This window comes from Gopherus flavomarginatus, chromosome 1 (genome assembly GCF_025201925.1).
Source record: "Gopherus flavomarginatus isolate rGopFla2 chromosome 1, rGopFla2.mat.asm, whole genome shotgun sequence".
In the NCBI taxonomy this organism is placed as follows: Eukaryota; Metazoa; Chordata; order Testudines; family Testudinidae; genus Gopherus; species Gopherus flavomarginatus.
Window position 1 is genome coordinate 145,106,620 of NC_066617.1, and position 17,384 is coordinate 145,124,003.

The following is a 17,384-nucleotide window of genomic DNA, read 5'->3' on the forward strand; positions in this document are numbered from 1 at the left end:
TAATAATTTCTCCAATCTTTGGACATAGGCAGAAACCTTCTCTCCCTTTTGTTGCCTGGCATTGAGGAATTTGCAATAAACATCCTCTGAACCCTCAGTTCTCCCAAAGGCATGGTCCAGGGCCTCTAGGCAGTCCCTCACCTTGACTCCAGGGTTACTGAGCTTCAGGGTGCGAATCACATCTAGAACTGGCCCCCTGAGACACTCTACTAGTCGCCTTCTCTTTTCAGCCTCAGGCACCGCCCACTCCTGCAGCATCTCTGTGGTGTGTTCCAGCCAGGGTTCAAATGCTTCCTCCCCAGTTATTGCGGTGGGACCCCCAGAAAACAACCTCAGTTTACGATAGGGGCTTGACTCGGGGTGGGGTGGCATGACCTTCCCTAATGCTTGCCCCAAAGCCTTCACCCACTCATCAGGTGAAGGAGCAGTCTCCTGTTGTGTGGCTCTCGGCTTAAGGCCCAACAGACCCGGCATATCAGCCAAAGTTTTTTCCTCTTTCCCCAAAAAGTCTGACATTTTCTTTAAAAACTCTACATCAGCAGTAGGGGCTGGTGAGGGCTGGCTCCCAGTGGTTATTACCTTCCACTCACCATCATCCACTGCTATCGTGCCTGGAACCTGTAGAGGGTCCACAGCCGAGGGCAGCTCACACAATACAGCAAAAGCGCCCTCTTCCCTCACAAAAATGCGCCCACGCATTTTGCACTTACACAGGTACTCAGTGGATGACATTAAGATAGGTTCTATTGAGCCCTCATCGACTGCCTCCAGTACCCCCATTACCAGAAGACAGTTCCTGGGGTCAATATTCATCCCCTTGCACCAATCCTCTAACAAGTGTAGGGCCATTATACAAACTCTAATCTTTTCCCAATACAACAGATCAAAAACAACAAGGTAATTAGGGGTTTTTCCAATTCACTGGATCACTCAAAATGTGCTTGCGAGGGGTACTGACCTAGGATATGCCGGACGAGCCCCCAAAAAAGTAACCCTTCTGCCCCTCTGAGTTGGCAGCAATAAGGGCTGGGTTCAGTATCCAGGGGTTCCGTTCAATAACCCAATGCCAAAACAGCTCGAGCCCCCACCCAGTGACCTGGGAAAATCTTACACCCCCCCCAGGCGCCTCAAAGAGGCAATGCTTCCCCTCTCGCAAGCACAGAGTCTCGGTGTAGCAGAAAAGGTTTAATACATGAGATAAACAACAAACACTAAATTGGGAAAAACACCTCAACTAGAGTTCATAGACCAAACCGTGAGCAAAGACCCACCCCAGGAAATTGGGCTGTGTCCTCTTTCCTGGGCTCTTGAGTCCAGCAACCCCCCAAATCACCCACAGTCCCAAAAGTCCCACATTCCCAAAAGTCTCTGTCCTGGGTCAGTGCAGCCCCAAAGTTCGAGAGTCTATCTGCAGAGGTGCCCCCCCCAGCCTGGGTAGAAAGGGGCACCTTACGTGTCCGGGGCCAACTGCCCTGCCTCTCCGTGGGTTCTGCTCCCGCCTTCTCCACGAACTGCTCCGCTTTACCAGCCGCTCCACTCTGCTCCTCCAGCCGTCCTTACAAACTGCTCCGCTCCACCAGCTGCTCTGCTCCACCAGCTGTCCCCACAAACTGCTCCACTCCGCCAGTGGCTCTGTTCCACAGCATAGCTTTGGGCTCCCCACTAGTTAGCACAGTACCCAGTGCTCTCAGCTCAGTAATTTCAGCTCTTTAGCAATTTCAGCTCATAGTAGGGGAGCCCCAGTGCTAGTGCATCATTAGCCCAAAGTGAGTTCAGCTCAGTAACCTGTATTTAGATTCTTAAGGGAATAAAAAAATCAACTCTGACATTCCACAATGGAGAGAGAAGGGGGTGGAATTGGTGCTTCTGGCTCCACAAGGAGACTGTACCACCAGACACAGATATCTGTCCCCAACCCCTCTCAATTCACTGGGTTTTGGAACCCATGTCCCTTGTCTAGCAAGTACCACCCAACTGAGGGTGAGTCATTTGTCACCAAGCAGTCCCACAGCTCAGCAGTCTGGGATAGGGTAGGCGTGCCTATGTAAATACACTCTCTGAAATTCTTTCCACCAGATGTCAGTGTAGAGCTTATCCTGACACTGCTTACATGGGCTAAGCAGCTAGTTAAATTTTAGGGCCGTGATGCTGTTGCAGCTGCAAGTAGATACTCTGGTATCTTCTATGAAGTCAGGAGGGGCAAAAAAAGAAAGGACCAAATTTTTGACTTTACCACCCCCATCTTATGTAACCAGCAGAGTCAGAAGCTCTCTCTAGCTCATGGGTCAGCAACCTTTCAGAAGTGATGTGCCGAGTCTTCATTTATTCACTCTAATTTAAGGTTTCGCATGCCGGTAATACATTTTAATGTTTTTTAGAAGGTCTCTCTATAAGTCTATATATTATATAACTAAACTAGTGTTGTATTTTAAAATAAACATGGTTTTCAAAATGTTTAAGAAGCTTCATTTAAAATTAAATTAAAATGCAGATATAATCAGTTCTTAACCTGGGGTGCATGCACCCCCTGGGGCAGGGCCGGTGCAAGGATATTTTGCCACCTAGGTGAAACTTCCACCTTGCACATTGGTTCATTGAGGGGCAAATCCCCAATGAGCTTTTATAGACCCCAGGGGCCAGCCATGCCCAGGGGCTGCTTCCCAGACCAGGTTCCCTCCTCCCCGCCCCCTGAACTCCCCTGGAGGGTGCACAGCCCCCCTGCAAGCCCATTCAGGTGGCCCCCGCCCTAAGTCCACTCACTGGCTTTGCTGGGCTTGGGCTGCTGCAGCAGCTCGGCAGGGAGGAGCCACCTTCTGGAGGCACCAGAGAGCCAGAGTGTCCCCACTTGTGGCAGCAGCGAACCCCAGCCATGGAGGAGCCACCCAGAGCAGGGGGGCATCAGCCCTGCAAAGGCGGTGGTGGCACCACTAGCGGGGAACAGCTGTGCCCCCCTGCCCCTCCTGCCCAGGCTGCACCCCGGCACCCCCCCGGAGGCGCCCCTAGGCTGCAGTGGATTATGCAGGCGCCAGCCTGCATGCGCACCCTGGCTCCCTCCTCACCTAGGGTTACCATCTTTCAACAATCAAAAAAGAGAGGAGATCCCTGCCATAGCCCTCATCCACTCCCTCCCACTTCCCACCCTGATTGCTCCAGTCAGAAGTCTCCCCGCTCCTTGTCCCCTGACTGCCCCCTCCTGGAACCCCTGCCCCTAACTGCCCCCCAGAACCCCACCCCCTACCTAAGCCTCCCTGTTCTTTGTCCCCTGACTGTCCCCTCCCAGACTCATAGACTCATAGACCTTAAGGTCAGAAGGGACCATTATGATCATCTAGTCTGACCTCCTGCACAATGCAGGCCACAGAATCTCACCCACCCACTCCTGTAACAACCCCCTAATCTATGTCTGACTTATTGAAGTCCTGAAATTGCGGTTTGAAGACCTCAGGCTGCAGAGAATCCTCCAGCAAGTGACCCGTGCCCCATGCTGCAGAGGAAGGCGAAAAACCTCCAGGGCTTCTGCCAGTCTGCCCTGGAGGAAAATTCCTTCCTGACCCCAAATATGGCGATCAGCTAAACCCTGAGCATGTGGGCAAGACTCACCAGCCAGCACCCAGGAAAGAATTCTCTGTAGACCCTCCCACCCTAACTGCCCCCCCCCAGGACCCTACCCCCTACCTGTCCCCTGACTGCCCCAACCCTTATGAACACCCCTGCACCCCAGACAGACCCCTCTCGCGACTCCCACACCCCATCCAACCACTCCCCACCTCTTGACAGGACCCCCAGAACTCCTGACCCATCCAATCCTCCCCCTGCTCCCTGACTGCCCCCCAGGACTCCCCTTACCATGCCCATGCCTGTGAGACACTGGCTCTATGTGGAGGCAAAACATGCTGCCGGGCTGCTGTGCACATAGCCCCTCCCCCACAAAGTGCTGAGGCAGCGGGAGGGGGGAGCTGCTGGAGGGGCAGCAGTGGCAGCTCACACTTCTGGGAGCCGCAGAACCTGAGCACAGTGAGGGGGGAGCTGAGGGGGGGGCGTGCCTGCCCATGCTGCGGCCCGGTGCTGCCCCGGAAGGGGCTTTTGCAGCGGATGCATGCAGGCAGCGGGCCTCATGCACCCTCCGGGTCCCCCTCGCCGCGCTCAGGCTCTGCAGCTCCCCGGAGTGTGAGCTGCCACCGCCCCTCCCGCAGCAGGCTCAGGGCCCCGTGGCCCGGCGGCTCACACTCCCGGGAGCCGCAGAACTTGATCGCGGTAAGGGAAGCGCCACGGGGCGCGCCTGCTGCCAGTCTGGGGTCGTGGCCACCTGCCCCACTTCACTCAGCCGACCGTGCGCGCTGAGCGGGGCCGGCGGCCGGGACCCCGTCTGGCAGCCGCGCGCCAGGCAAAATCGGCTCACGTGCCAAAGGTGGCACGCGTGCCGTAGGTTGCCGACTCCTGCTTTAGCTATTTCCAGGGCTATGCTGTGCTCATGCCTACTGCTTGGCTGTCTCACTTTTTAGTTAGTTGAAATGGTCTGGAACTGTTATTAATGCTGTTGTTGTTGAAATCTGATCCTGTTTTTTAGAAGACAAAACAAGACAAACACGCAAAAAGGAAAAGACAAAAACAGCAAAGATAGAAAATGCAGTTTCTGTCTGTAGTGTTAACTTTCACTGCCATCTCACTTCTGGAGAAACACAGGGATGGGACACAATCTTATTAACCACTCTCAGACCTGGCAAATTTGTACCAAACATTGGACTGTTTAGGGCATGGTATTTAGTTGCCTTTCTGATAACATGCTTACAGTAGCATTGCAAAATATACAGTCTTTGTTGGCTATGCCAGATATTTAATAAACAGAAGGGGAAAAGGAGAGGCTAGGAAAGAGAAGAAATAAAGAGTGAAAGGAAAAGTTCCCACAAGGCTGTGTGTGTGGCTGGCATTTAGACAAGTGACTGGAGGTGAAATGTCCCCTGGGTTCTTCTCTCTCCTTCTTGCCCCATCTGGTCAGGATCTCGCAGGATCAATAATAGAAAGTGTCGTGGAAAATCCTGACATCCGAGGAGACAGTTGGGGCGATAGCCAGGATGGTAAAGCTTGCTGCAGCGATTATTGGCTTCATCTTCTGTTCATTTTCCTCCACAAGTCTTTTATTTTAAGAACCTCAAAAGGCTTGTCCTGCAGCAAAGAGATCTTGAAATTTGCTGTTGCAATAATTGGCTATATCTTACTTTTTTCTCCACAAACACAGACAGAACCAACTCACTGATATGGATTCTGGGTAACACATTATTTGCACAAAGAACTGTAATTTGGACTACTACTGAAAGGCCTGATGCAGTATGGACCTGATTCTGGTGTCAGCTAAATGCCTCTTAATCAGGAATAAATGTACTGTAGTCAATGAAGCTACACCAGCATGAAAGAAGTGTAAGTGAGCTCCAAACTGAGCTTTATGTGTAACTACAGGTACATTACAAAAGAGATTAAGAAGGGGAATTAGAGTTGGTTAAACCAGGTGTAATGCAGCTGGGCACTGCATACATTTCCCCAAACACCACCACCAGCGCACTTGCTCATGTTATTCCAGGCCAGGAAACGTTCTGTGGAAACTGGTGTCCCAAATTGCCTGTGCGAAGAACGATATCAATTCTTCATCTAGCCATCATTCCAGAGACACAGAACATGCCAACTGAGATTAAAAACTTTATTATCAAATATATGTCACAATGTACTCCTGGCAATGATGGGGCTACCAGTTGAGAATTTCTCTGATTTTGGGCTCCGAGCAATGGGGGCAGCTCATCTGGAAAATAAGAAAAGGAAAATATAGATGATACTTGAACTTATGTCTAACTATTGGAGACAATAAATCTTTGTGATAATCCTCAATCTTCAAAAGGACGTACAGAATATTTAGTGATCTCATTTCTGCCTCATCTGTAATTCTGAGTCTTGAAGTGCTGTCCCTAATGGCCACTGAAGCAAATATAAATATTCTGTATCTTCAACACACCAGCGTTTAGGGAGAAGAATGAAATATCTCTCTCCACTGGTAAATTCCATAAGTATTGCTCCAACAAAAGTGGAATAAACATTATCTCTGATTATTCTTTTGAGGTTAGTTTTTTCTGCACTCTGATTTTTGGCTATTTCAACCTTGTTTATTCTGTTTTTGCTTCCGCAATAAAATACAGTTTCCTGACTTTTGGAGCTATTTATTTTGGTTAGAATAAAATAGAGTAAGGGAGAATATTGAAAATAAGGCATTTGGATGTCTAATATTTTATGTTTTCTGTAACTTATTCAATCGAAAAGACTTTCACTTTTCCTTAAGTGCCAAGAATTCAGATTTTTTAAATGGATTTAGTACAAGTTTAAAGGTCATAGAGTGATTTCCATAGAGCTAGACATTCTCAGTCTATACATAAAATAAGTGCAGCCTAAATCAGGTCCAATACATCCATGGTCTTCAGATATTCTCTGCAGGTCAGAATTCACATTAGGAGGAAGAGAAAACGGAAAAGTCTGTGGGAAGGTTGCAAACTGCTTTCATCCTGGTGCCTGTTCTGAGACCAAAAATAGGATTTCAATTTCAATAGCCTCCAATAGCCCCTTAGCCATCAATGGGTCAGATCTCAAAATGGTGTAAGTCAGTACAGCTCTGTTGGAATTAATGGGTCAAATTTTCAGCTGGTGTAAGTAGGCCATTGTTCCATTGAAGTCCCTGTAGGTTGGAGCTATGTAATTTATCTATCTATCGAATTTGTCCCCATACACCCTTATACCCATCTATCTACTTAATCATCCAAAAAAGGCTTTGACATAGGTATGAATATTAAGAATATCTGTATTTACACTGGAATGGTGACAATGTTTAAAACCTCAAGCTTTGGGACATAGGGCTTGATGAAGGTTACTGTCCAGACTGAGGAGGTAATTTACCCAAGTACCATGTTATTCCATAATGCTTATTCTGATAGCTTGCACCTAACTCTGAAGCATACTGTAATGACTACCACAGTAAAGAAATAGATCATTAGGGGACCTGTTCTGGAAATTCCTGTATTCTGTATATTTAATTTAATTAATTTAACTTTTTAAACCCCTGACGCAGGTAATATGACAGAAGGAACTGGCGGGATTGAGAGCAGTTTGTTTAATATATAGGAATTACCCAAGCTATTTTCAGATAACTTTCTATCTAGACTAAAAATCCGAAACAGGAACGAGATACTTCACTGCCATTGGCATACATCTATATTAATTTCAGCAACATTGCTGACTGCATACTATTCTCATGCACACAAGTATGCACCCAGAGTAGCTCAACTGAAGTCGTTGGGCTAATTAAGAGGTAGCCCATTTCCTGTTTTCTTGAAGCAAATGGAGATCATAATAGAATGTATCAAACACCCATTTACTGGGACTCTGGATCATCGCTCTCAGAGAAAATGTTGTCATCAGAGCTGCTCAGGTATGTTCACATTAAACATTTTTTTCTCTCACCCATCCATCAAAACTGGAACCGTTTCCGGGAAATAATCAATTTTGGCAATTTTTTCAATATGAACATTTTTTGGAAAAAAAACTTATAAATTGTTAAAACATTTTGTTTAAACATTCAAAATTAAAAAAAAAAAGCTGTTTTCAAGATTCAACATGAAAAGTCATTTTGAAATTTCAGCTAATTGCAGCTAAAAAAAATGTTTGCACCAAACCAAAATGATATTGAATGTATCAAAATACTATTTCAATTTACCTGGATTTATTTCTTTTCCTGATTTTTGGTTGGCAAACATTTTCAATGTTTTGACTCCATCCCAATTCAAGACAGGCAAAACTGTCATTATCTCAAATATTTTCAGGGGATAGGAAAACCGGTTCAGGAACAGAAAAGCAAGGCTAGTGAATTAACTCTAGACCATTCACTGGTCTCTATAAATAGTCATAGGAGATTATTTACTTTCTTTTTCATATGGAACATTACCTTTCTTTGTTGCCTCTGACTGTATAGGGAAATCTATTCAGGCTATCAGGTTGGAAGCACTTTAATACACAGTATGCCCTAATTCTCAGCATGACAAAGCCTTAGCTGTAGTGGACAGTGTGAGTGTAATGCAAACAGTGCATTCCCTAGCATTGTCCCCTGATGTATTCCCACTGCCTCAGGTTGGTACAGTATTTCATGAGGGAGGTCAGAATGAGTGTGAAGGATCCACTCTTGGTCCTTTCTTGGTTCCTGTTTAATTGTACATTTCACTTTTCCCCTGTAAAGATCATGATTGGAAGAAATGGCAGAGGGAATTCACACCGTGGTTACAGACTTATTTTTCTAGGGATTTATGGATCATCTGGAGCTTCAGGTCCCCCTCTTTGTGTTGTTCCTAATGATCTATATTATTGCCCTGGTGGGGAATCTAGGGATGATCGTGTTGATCAGGTTCAACTCCCTACTCCACACCTCCATGTACTATTTCCTCAGCAATTTGTCCCTTGCCGATGTTGGTAATTTCTCTGTTGTTGCTCCTCAGTTGCTAATGACTTTTGTGGTGGAGATCAAACCCATTTCTCTCACTGCATGCACAGCACAGTTTTTCTTTGTCTCTAACTTTCTGACCAACGAAGCTTGCCTGTTGGCGTTAATGGCATATGATCACTTCATAGCCATCTGTAATCCCTTGCTCTATAGACTCGTAATGTCAAAGAGACTTTGTGTATTACTAGTGGTTGGTTTGTACATATGTGGCTTTGTGAATGCAGTTGTTCAGACTCCATTTATATTTACCCTGTCCTTCTGTGACTCTAATGTCATCAACCATTTCTTATTTGACATCCCCCTAGTCCTTAAGCTGTCTTGCACCGACACTCACAATGGTAACACGGTGCATTGCAACTTGTCCACTATAGTGATCATGACTACTATTCTCATTGTACTATTCTCCTACATGTACATACTCATTGTCATCTTGAATACCCACTCTGCCACAGCAGATGCAAAACCTTCTCCACCTGTGCCTCCCACCTGACGTCCGTCACAATTTTCAAAGTGACTGTGAGCTTCATGTATTTATGACCCAGTTCTGGCTACACCACAGACCCAGACAACATCATCTCTGTGTTTTATATACCCATAATTCCCATGCTGAACCCCCTGATCTACAGCCTGAGGAACAAGGAGGATGAGAAACAGGAAGGATTGTTCTCAGTTAATATAATTATTGGGATTTGTGCTTATCAATAAACAAGTGATGAATGAATAGTGAATTCTCTCAGTCATATCTCTGATTTCTTTGTTTTAACTGTATTCTGTGGCTTGTTCAAAAAAAAAATATAATCCAAGCCTGTTAATATTGGAAATTCAGTTTCCCAAGTTCAGGAATGACTGAGAGGCTGCAAAGAATACAATATTGAAAGGAGCATTTGTCACAGACTCCCTTCAGCTCCACTTGCTGGATATCCACCAGCTTGTGTTGAGGGGAATCCCACCTTGGATCCCCAGATGTTTTAAGCTTCTAGAGACTGAATGGAGCCAGTCACTGCTGCAGTCTTGGGGTTCCTAGGCACACAATCAGGGTGAAGGCCCTCTGCCTAGCTCCGTTTCTGGAGAGCTAGAACCTGCTGTCTAGTTGCCTAGTCCCTGGGCTCAGGGATAACCGTTCAGACTCTGCCATAGCTTAAACACTCCCTGTCCTAGAATGCCATCGAACAGCGTGAGCCTTCTGGGTTACAGCTGAATTCTCCCATAGGGCCATACAGTATGTGTAAAGAATATAACACAGTGAGAGACACTCTGAACAGGAATAAAACACTGTAGAGCTAATACTTCAATAAATCACAAGCTCATTTAGAAAAGGACACACATCCTAACTTCAATGGACCTCACCAGCTCATCCTTTCCTTGGGCATCCTCTGGGGTATCCATCTGTGTTCAGAAAGGCTGCTCCTCACCCTCCTCATCAAACTTCTACATGCAGCTCCTCTCAGTTCTAGCTGGTCAAACATGGCCGGAAAGTCCTAAGAGCCATCAAACAGCTCTTTGGCAGTGGGCGGGCAGCCAAGAAATGCTCGGAAGGAAGGGGTGGGAGAGGGAAGGAGGGGGCAGGGCGGGGGAGGATTGGCTGCCATTGGATGCAGAGCACTCGCTAATTTTTCCAGCCCCGGAGCACCCATGGAGTCAGCACCTATGCATAAGCTGTAGTTTCCCAAGATCTCTAGAGGCCTTAATGCTGCTGAAAGTTGAACTCTGTCACAAAGCAGGCCATGCTAATGTCATGTTTTATCATTGAATCATAGAAATGTAGAGCTGGAATGGATCTCAAGAGGTCATCTAGTCCAGCTACCTAAGCTGAGGCAGGACCAAGTAAACCTAGACCATCCCGAATGTGCTTGTCCAACCTGTTCTTAAAAACTTCCGATTATGGGGATTCCACAACTTCTCTCGGAAGCCTACTCCAGAGCTTAACTATTCTTAGAATTAAAAATATTTTCCTAATATCTAATTCTTCATTATTTCTTGTCCTACCTTCAGTGGACATGGAGAACAATTGATCACCATTCTCTTTTTTCATTAACATACTTGAATACTATAATTATGTCTCATCCCTCCTAGCTCCATCTTCTTTTCTCAACACTAAATTGATTTTTTTAAATTTTTTCCTCATAGTTCAGGTTTTCAAAAAGTTTCTATGATTTCTGTTCCTCTCCCTTGGACTATTCCCAATTTGTCAACATTAATACTGATAAAGAGGTTTAAACTCGTGTGTGTGTGTGTGTGTGTGTGTGTGTGTGTGTGTGTGTGTGTGTGTGTGTGTGTGTGTGTGTGTGTGTGTGTGTGTGTGTGTGTGTGAAGAAAGCACCTTTCTACAATTACCAACCTAATCCATCAAAATGGTTTGAAAATTAGCAACACTGACACAATTCCAGTTCCAAAAGGATTCATTCTGTTAAAAGCTCAACACTCCCTTAAAATACCCTTCTCCTCCTGTAGCGGTGGCTGTATACAACTGGGATCCAAAATATTTGCCCGATCTCTTCCCTTTAGCTCCATATGACCAAGAAAGATTTGACACTGGATGAAGGGCAAGTAGGATTCTGGGAAACTTACCTGCTCATTTGTGCTTTTCTTTCCCACCTATATGAAAAGGAAAAAAAAATAGAACCTCTCTCATTGGTTAAACAGAAGTGTTTGTCAGCCTCATGTACACACGCATACACTTTCCCAGCATGTCTGATCTTGATCCCATTCATGAAATTAATGTAAAATTACAATCTGACACCTTTGTGAAGACCATAGTAAGTATAAGTAAAAAGATTACTAGGAAAACATATTTGACTCCTATATTTCCAACAATAAGCTCTTCATAGCTCTTTATATTTTTCTGTGGGTGGCTTTCCACCAAGGGGATTATGGGAGGCCACATTGACCTGCTTTGAAAAACAGATTTCAGAGGGAATTTCTTGCAGACCTGAAGTGAAAATGGATTTCTTTTCATTTGCTGAATGTTTTGGATAGACAGAAAATAGTATATAAAGGAACCACATTGGCAAAATATATTGAGGAGGAATCAATGCAAAGTTCCTTTGTTCTGCCAGGATGTTCATTTCTTATTGTAGCTTTGTGCGGCACAAGAGGCCTGGCCCCTGGGTCTCCCATTTTCCTAGCCACCAGACTACAGACTCACTTACTCTCTCTTTGGCCCGGTGGCTAATTATTTATCCAAAGTGGAACAGCCTCAATAGGAGAGGTTGAGAGAGAACCACATCAGACTATCCCAGAGCCCAATAGTTACAATACTCACCTGAAAGATGGGAGATTCCCATTCAAATTCTTTCTCCCCATTAAGCAGAAGCAGGAATTGAACCTAAGTCTCCCACATCTCAGGTCAGTGTGCTAACCACTGGGCTAAAAGTAATAATCAAGCACCTATCATCTCCTCCTGTGGGTTTCTTGCAATAAACAGCTTCTGTGTCTAGAGCTGGCTGCAGCAGGCAAGCAGAGAATGACTCCTACCTTGTAGCCTGGACTTCGATACTTGCCCCTGTGAGGGGATGAAATTTAGCACACACCCCTTTCAGCAGCATCTCCAATTAGTTTTCTTAGATGACTCCCTGCATATGGTTCTGGCTTTTATGGATACCATTTTAAGGTGCTTCTCTCTCCCCAAGCACTGTATGGGAGTTTATGTGCCTAACTCAGGTTTATGTCACAACATCTCAGCCCCTTTGTGGAACCAAGACTAGGTTTATATTAATAAACACTTAAGTGTAAAGAGATGAGTTGTTAAGCAGAGGCCTAGAAAGACAGACCCATGTAAGAGATGCAGGCCACTTGCCCTCCCTAAGGAATATATTAACAGCTTCAGCCAGTAATGGATCCATCACAAGATTTCAGCAACCATGATGAGCATGAGTTTAACCAAAACACAGTAGCCTTATGGTCCACAAGTCCCTCCACTAAAGAAGTGAATAAAACCGGCAGGAACTCAAACAAAGAAGAACTTGCACATGTCTCACCTGCAGAATGGTTTGCTACCAAACCTAGTGGCCAAACCTTTCCAAGTAAAGGCTTGTCTACATGAGGACGTTATCATGGAATAAAGTATGACGTGAATCTAAAGCTCTATAGCTATTCTGGAGTAACTCCTTCAGTGGACACTCTTTTTTTTCCAGAAAAAGTGCCTTTTTCCACTTCCAAAATAGAGTAAGCTAAACTGGAAAAATACAATCTTTCTCCAGAATAAGAGAGTCCACATGGGGAGTTGTTCAAGAATAATTATGCCAGTCAATCTCCCCATGTAGACAAGCTCAAAGAGTAATGGTTTTCCTTGGCAGGAGATTGAAAACTCTTCACCCTGCGCAATACTCTATTTCCTATATCTGAGTGAAAGCTTGTCTGCCCTCAGTATACCTAGCACATATGTTTCACAGATTCCCTATGCCACAATCAGTCACATTTTCTGTAGATATGCCTCTGGTGGGCACTTAGCAGATCCCCAGTAAGTTCCCTGCCCTTATTTTATGTACTGGACACCATTAAAGGTCACAAACTTCCTACACTGCTAAACTGGGTAAAATGTTATTGTAATAGTGAAGGTACATACTTCTCCCCTGAATGTAACTATCCCAATATCAATACAAACTTACTCTTTTTTTTGTCCTTTCCTTCTGGAAAAAATAAAAAATCCTCATGTTTAAATACATTAATACACCACTTAAAAAAAAAACTGGGCAAACCAGTGCAATAATTTACTGCATCTAGTAGAGATTTCAGACATTTCCCAAGTACATAATAATTAATATCAATTTCCAAAAACCTTCCTGACCTGCCCAACTGCCTGAACTGAGATATTGTAACACCTTAGGCCTTGGCTTGACTATTGAATGCACTGTGGGGAGTACTAGGGGACATCACAAATTGTCCTTCATTCTTCAGGGCTAAGAAGCTATTGTGACTGAATTGCTTCAGTGTTGGTGTGTATGGAGCTACATACACACATTTCGCAAATAGCCCTCCACACCGCAAGGGAGTAGCATTAGTAACTCAGCTTCACAGCTGCTTCAGCTGGCGAACCTCCAGTTGTTCATGGTTGACAGTCTCTCCTCACTCTTTTTGTCCATTTTAAAAAATGGTCATTAGATTTTGTCAAAACAAAAGTAAACATTTTTTTTGGGTGGGGGAGGAATTTTGCAATTGCCAAAGTACTGAAAACTCTGTTAATCACACAGCTCAACTACACAGATGTTCTGTCAGTGCATTTAATATGAACTCTTTGGCTAGGAAGCATGTTGTATATTTAAGCCACTCTTAAACTCAATAAAACCATCACCTTTTTCTCATTACCCATATATTAACCATTCTATTCAGTTCCAGTCTTTTAATATAAGGAACCAGTCCTCTACTGAGCCTGCAAACAATTCAATTTTCCCCAACAGTCAGGCATTCTCAACCATTTTTTCTTCCTCACTGAACAGTTTTCATACCCAATGTCTCCAGTTTCCATTTACTTCCACTTTCACTAGGAATATCAAATATAGCATTGACAAACCAAGTAGCTCAAAAATCACAAATAAGACCCCTCCCCCAAACCATGGTATTGAAAACAAATGATTGCATCATATTTTTTGGCTTGTCTTCTGAACTCCCCCTGCCACCACCAATGTGTGGGTGACAATCAGTGCTGCTAACTCTCATATAAGTCAGTAAGGTGATTTAGTCCCCTGCTGCAGGAGCACTTGCCAGAAGACCCAGCTGAGATCAGATTTCACACATTGGTGTAAAGTGCTGCCTGACTGCGCAGAGCTTCCAGTATCTCCCCAATGATCAAAACAATGAATTCTGTGCTGCCTCCCACCCCACATCAAGTCATTTTGTGCTTCCCAACCCCACAGCTCTCCCACCCCCTCATCAACTCCACCCACTACACATCATTCCTGCACTCCCAGCTTCACTTTTTCTCAACTCCCCCAACCCAGCTCTGCACCTCCTGCAGCTGTGCATGGTCTACGTACTCCCAGTTACCAACCCCACTTAGAGTTCTTGGTCACAAGGCACAGGCTGAAGGGATTTACAGAATCTGGGCTGTTCCAGGCCTGCAGTCAGAATGGCATACAGACAACATAGCTTATACAATGTGTATTTGACATAGTTTAGGACACAGGGAGCACTAGAAATTAAAATACAGTATCATTTCCAGGGTGTTATTCATTATGACTGGAACACACCAAAATCAGCAGTGACTTACCCATTCGGAACGATAGTTTATCTGAGAAAGACAAAAGTGAACTTTTCAACATAGGGACTTGTTTTCATGTACAAGTTGAAAGAATAATTTAGTTTCCCAGAGTGAGAAATCATTCAGCCTGTACCCCTCCCAGTCAAGTTCCCCAACCCTTCCTACTCCTCATTGTCTGTCTCTGCTCATAGACCCTGTCCTGAAATAGACCCAGTCACAATTCTCCACAGTAATGCAGCTTCCTTTTACTGCCACTTTCACTGGGCCTCTCCAGTCTCCAATCGCATGGCACAGATGGGTCCCAAATAACTCTGTTGATTAAATATAAACAAACATGCAATGCTTAGCTGCATACATACTCCTGCCCTAAGTGGTTTGTGGTTGCTTGCAAATTATAGAACATGGTGAAAACCACTAGAGGGCTTACAGTGAATTTAAAGGGACAATACCCTAATACTATACACAATACCATAGGCAAATCAAAGTAATACGGAATTGCCAAATCAAGAAGTTCAAACATCACAAAAAAATTAAATCACATTTTTTGGCCTGTCTCTTGATTTCTGAACATCTCCTGCCATCACCAGAACAACATAAGAATGGTCATACTGGGTCAGACGAATGGTCCATCTAGCACAGTATCCTGTCTTCTGACAGTGACCACTGCCAGGACTTCAGAGGGAATGAACAGAAGTTACAGAACAAGCAATCATCAAGTGATCCATCCCCTGTTGCCCATTCCCAGCTTCTGGCAAACCGAGGCTAGAAACCTTCCAGAACTTATCTATCTGTTTTGAATCCTCTTATAATCTTGGCGTTCACAGCATCCTCTGGAGAAGTGTGTATGACAAAAAAGTGTTATAGAACATGGTGAGAACAATTAGAGGGCTCACAGAGAATGTAAAGGGACACTACCCAATTACATCACAGAATAATATAGGCATATCATAGTAATATAGCAGTACTGACTGAAAAAGTTAAAAAATCACAAATAAGATACACACCCCCAAAAAAATCAAGGGATAACAAAACATTTTATATATATAAATATACATATTTGCCTGGGGACTTACCTAATTGGCTCCATAGATTATTTGAGAAAGACAAAAGAGGATTTTTAACAGAATAATTTAAGAGACTAGCTTAGTTTCCCAGAGTGAAAATCATTCAGCCTGATCCCCCCCAGTCAAGTTCCTATATCCCTTCCCAGTTTGGTCTATCACTGCCCAGAGCCCTGTCCTGAAACAGATGAAATCACAGTCTTCCTCATTAATGCAGGAACATTCTTTGATCCACAGAAAATGTGTGACATGGGCAGCAGCCATTTGCTTTAGACCTGCCCTGGGGAGACACCTGTGAGATGTGGGAAGAGAGTGCAGATTCCAGGAATCATTCAGTTCTTGGATTTGAATTCTGCAGATAACAGCAGTTTAGGAATGCCTCACATATAAGTGCTTTGTAGTGCTCCTGATGGTCCTTTGAAAGGCCCCAGTGACACAGATGCTGAGTCTCTGCATGTCAGGGGCAATAACTCTACATCGGCAACGCTTGTTTCCACAGAATCACAGAATATCAGGGTTGGGAGGGACCTCAGGAGGTCATCTAGTCCAACCCCCTGCTCAAAGCAGGACCAATCCCCAGACAGATTTTTGCCCCAGATCCCGAAATGGCCCCCTCAAGGATTGTACTCACACCCCTGAGTTTAGCAGGTCAGTGCTCAAATCACTGAGCTATCCCTCCCCTTCATTCAGGTCATCACGCTGATGCTGGATCATTTCAGGGAGTGCCTGCATCTTTCCATGGTCTGTGTCTGAGAGTACGTCCAGAATACCCACCATATCGGCGGGGAGCGATCAATTTTTCGGGGCTCAATATATTGCGTCTCATCTAGACGTGATATATCGATCACCGAACATGCTCCCATTGACTCCGGAATTCCACCGGAGCAAGCGGCAGTGGCGGAGTTGACACAGGGAGCCGTGGACATCGATCCTGCACCATGAGGACCCGAGGTAAATCGACATAAGATACTTTGACTTCAGCTATGCTATTCATGTAGCTGAAGTTGCGTATCTTACATCGATACCACCCCCCCCCAGTGTAGACCAGCCCTCACTGATGAGAGATACAGTACAGACACCATAGACAATTTTAAAGACTCCCTCTGTCCCAGTCAGGTAAAGCCTTTTCACCAGAAGTGCCTAAGGCACATTGTTAACACTTCCTTCCTATGGTATGCAGAGAAAAACAATGATAACAAGTTGTCCTCATCTTAGTTTGAGGACCTAAAGAAAGAAAAGGCATTCTGACTATCAGGTTCTATTTACATTTTTGTACATATTTGGGGTACAAACCCCACCCCACAAGACCTTTGGAGGTGCAGTACTTTCTTTTTCTCTCTTGACTAACAATGAATGGTCGAACTGACCCCATCACCTTTGTAGTTACTTTTTTTGCTACATAAAACTGACCAACAGGTGGAAATATTGACTTCATTCTAATCTGAGACTACTTAATGTATGAAGAGGCACATATTTTCCATTTTATTTATATTTTGGGGCATGTGTGGGTCAGATAGATCCCAGAATGTTATGTGGGGTAAACACCTACATTTGTGGAATTGAAAGCAAAACTAAAAAAAAAAAAATTCATGTTGATTCAAAA

The 17,384-nt window shown here is 44.6% G+C and overlaps 1 protein-coding gene and 1 pseudogene across 6 annotated transcripts in view; one reads left to right on the top strand and one right to left on the bottom strand.

The window, feature by feature from the left end:
- The window catches only part of LOC127046359 (scavenger receptor cysteine-rich type 1 protein M130-like), an 809,546-nt gene that overhangs the window by 112,751 nt on the left and 679,411 nt on the right, over positions 1 to 17,384 (bottom strand). The window lies entirely within an intron of this gene.
- On the top strand, positions 8,280 to 9,203 carry LOC127046862 (olfactory receptor 1019-like; annotated as a pseudogene).